The sequence below is a fragment of the Octodon degus genome, unplaced genomic scaffold, assembly GCF_000260255.1.
Source record: "Octodon degus isolate 3935 unplaced genomic scaffold, OctDeg1.0 scaffold00131, whole genome shotgun sequence".
Lineage (NCBI taxonomy): Eukaryota > Metazoa > Chordata > Mammalia > Rodentia > Octodontidae > Octodon > Octodon degus.
This window is the reverse complement of record NW_004524707.1, coordinates 7,888,642-7,891,296: the sequence shown is the minus strand read 5'-3', so window position 1 is coordinate 7,891,296 and position 2,655 is coordinate 7,888,642. Positions and strand designations below refer to the sequence as shown.

General features: G+C 39.7%; 1 long non-coding RNA gene across 1 annotated transcript in view; it reads left to right on the top strand.

Moving 5' to 3' along the window:
- The first annotated feature begins 1,087 nt into the window (after positions 1-1,087).
- The window catches only part of LOC111812610, a 15,584-nt gene continuing 14,016 nt past the window's right edge, over positions 1,088-2,655 (top strand). The window contains exon 1 of the long non-coding RNA XR_002818077.1: positions 1,088-1,097. This is a non-coding gene — a long non-coding RNA (uncharacterized LOC111812610). The remainder of the gene's footprint in view (positions 1,098-2,655) is intronic.

Below are 2,655 nucleotides of genomic sequence, written 5' to 3'. Positions count from 1 at the left end.
AAACGGAGGAGTTTCTTCCTAGTCTTTAGGTATATTTTTAACTAGTTAATTCTTTAATTGATGTATTTCTACAGTACTAGGGTTCTCTAGAGAAAAAAGAACAGGAGGATGGATGGATGAATAGATAGATAGATAGATAGATAGATAGATAGATAGATAGATAGATAGATAGATAGATAAAGTACTCACCCTACTTCAGGTGCTAAAAAGTCACTGAACAGTCTTCCTGTTTCACCCTCCCAAAATGCTGGGATTATAACACATATGCTGCTATTATAAGATGCAGCAAATTACATAAAGTCTCCAGATGAATTAAAATGAAATCAGAGCAGAGTAACTGGGGAGATGAGAAGAGTTAAATGAAGTTGACATCAGAAGGCTGAAGACCAAGAAAGAGCTGATGTTTCAGTTCCAGTCTTCAAGTCCAAAGCTGATTGTAAGTGTATATTTATCCTGTGAATACAGTGAAAACCTCTGGATATTGATAGAAGGAGAAGGATGATGTAATGCGAATTATGTGCTGCTTTTTGTTTTTGTTTTTGGGTACTGAAGATTGAACCCAGGAGGCTTGAGTATGCTAAATAAACTTCAAGTGCTGAGCTTCGCTCCCAGTATTTATTTACTTTAATGTATTTATTTTTGTGTATGAAAACAAAAAATACTAGAGATTAAAACCAGGGCCTTCTCACTGAGTTATATCCCCAGTCGTTTTGTTTTGTTTTTTTGGTTTTATCAGGGATTAAATTTAGGACCCTGTGCTTGCCAAGCAAACATTTATTCCACTGAGCTATCTCCTCTGATGTTTTGTTTTGAGATAAGGTCTTACTAAATTTTCTAGGCTGGGGCTCAAATTTGCAGTTCTCCTGTTTCAGCCTCCCAAAGTGCTAGGATTATAACACCTGTGCTGCTATTATGAGATGCAACAAATTACATAAAGTCTCCAGATGAATTTAAATGAAATCAGAGCATTGTTTTTCATAATATGTTCTATGAAACAAGTCACTATAGTACACTATAAAATAATTCTGTTTTCAGATGCATTTGGAAGGAGTCCTATCTTGGGCTGCTATAACAAAACAGCATACATACACCAAGCAGTTTACATAGAAAACCTTTCTTTCAGTTCCAGAGGCTGGGATATCCTGTGATCTAGGTATGAGAGATTCAGTTCTTGGTTGTGGACTCTTCTGGCTTCAGATGGCCAGTTTTGGTGTTTTTTGCTTTTTTTTTTTTTTTTTTTTTTAATCTTTATTTTTTTTTTTTTTCTTGTTGTGCTTTTTGGGGGAAGGGGAGTTAAAGTAAGGAAGAAGAGATTATTTATTTATTATTTTTATTTTTGGAGACACAGCCCCACTAAATAGTTTGGGTTGGCTTTGAACTCACTATGTAGCCCAGAATGGGCTCAAACCATAGGTTATCTTTCTGCCTAAGCCTCCCAGGCCCTGGGATTATAGGTTTGTGCCACCATGCCTGGCTATTCTCTTCTTATAAGGGTACCAATCCTGTCATGAGGGCCCTACCCTTGTACCTCTTCTAACCCTACGTACTTCCCAAAGTCCCAATTCTGCTAACACTGCCCCACTGGGAGTAAAAGTTTCCATATCAAATTCTGGGTGGATGTGTTCAGTCTGTGACAACTTCCATACCATATGCTTCTTTTTACAGATTCACTAAGTTTACTAACAAAAACCTTGAAAAATTATTTTATTTTTGCCTAATCTAATGTTTCACTAAATTATCTGACCATGGAGTATCGAGCTATACTGAATAGCATGCTTTAGGATTAATATTTAGAAAAAGACGTCTGAGATTGAGATTTAGAAGTATATGTTAATTATGAAGTTTCTTAAATAACAAAAAACAGACGCTTGTGGGAGACCAGATAGGAAGATTAAGGCTTAACTGGCCTCTGAACACTAGAGAGCAAGGTAGCATGCGTGCCTGCTGACATGCTGCAGGGAAAATGAATACAGCTGAGACCCTGATGTTTGCTTGGTTATGTACTGTGGCTGGTGGGAGACAGATGAACCCTGTTTTACTGACTTGTGCCAGTGTCTAAGTGACTAAAGCCCAGTACACCAGTCACTTAGGGTTCTTTGTTGAAGGAAGGTAGAAGCCCTGACCCCTACATTTTCACCTATTCTGTGTCTCTGTGTTTCACCTTTGAAATGCAAGCTCAGGTTTTCTCCCTACAGACTCCAAGTACACAGGCAATGCATCTGAGTCCTTGAGGTATTACAAATCCCAGTCTCTTCAGTTCCTAAAACCACTGCATTAGCCTGGATGGACCCTGAACAGTCCCCAAAGGCTCCCGTGTCCCCAGGAGAAGCTATGGGAGTACAGGCACTTTGGGAAATAGGGCTCATGGTAGACCAAGGTCCTTGTACACTGCTCTCCATAGGACAGTCCCTTCCTCCTTTTTGCTTCCTGACCAAGAAGCAAGTGCTTTGCTGTTGTGCACTGTTCCCTTTATCACCATCTTGTATGCCCAAGGCCTCTAGAAAGTGACCCAAAACCTTTTCTCTTTAAAATCTGATTTCCGGGCTGGTGAGATGGCTCAGTGGTCTAATACACCTATTTAGAACAAGCTAAGCTAAGCAAAACACAGGGACCACGGTTCAATCCCCCAGCACCACATGCCAGCTAGCCCCGCCC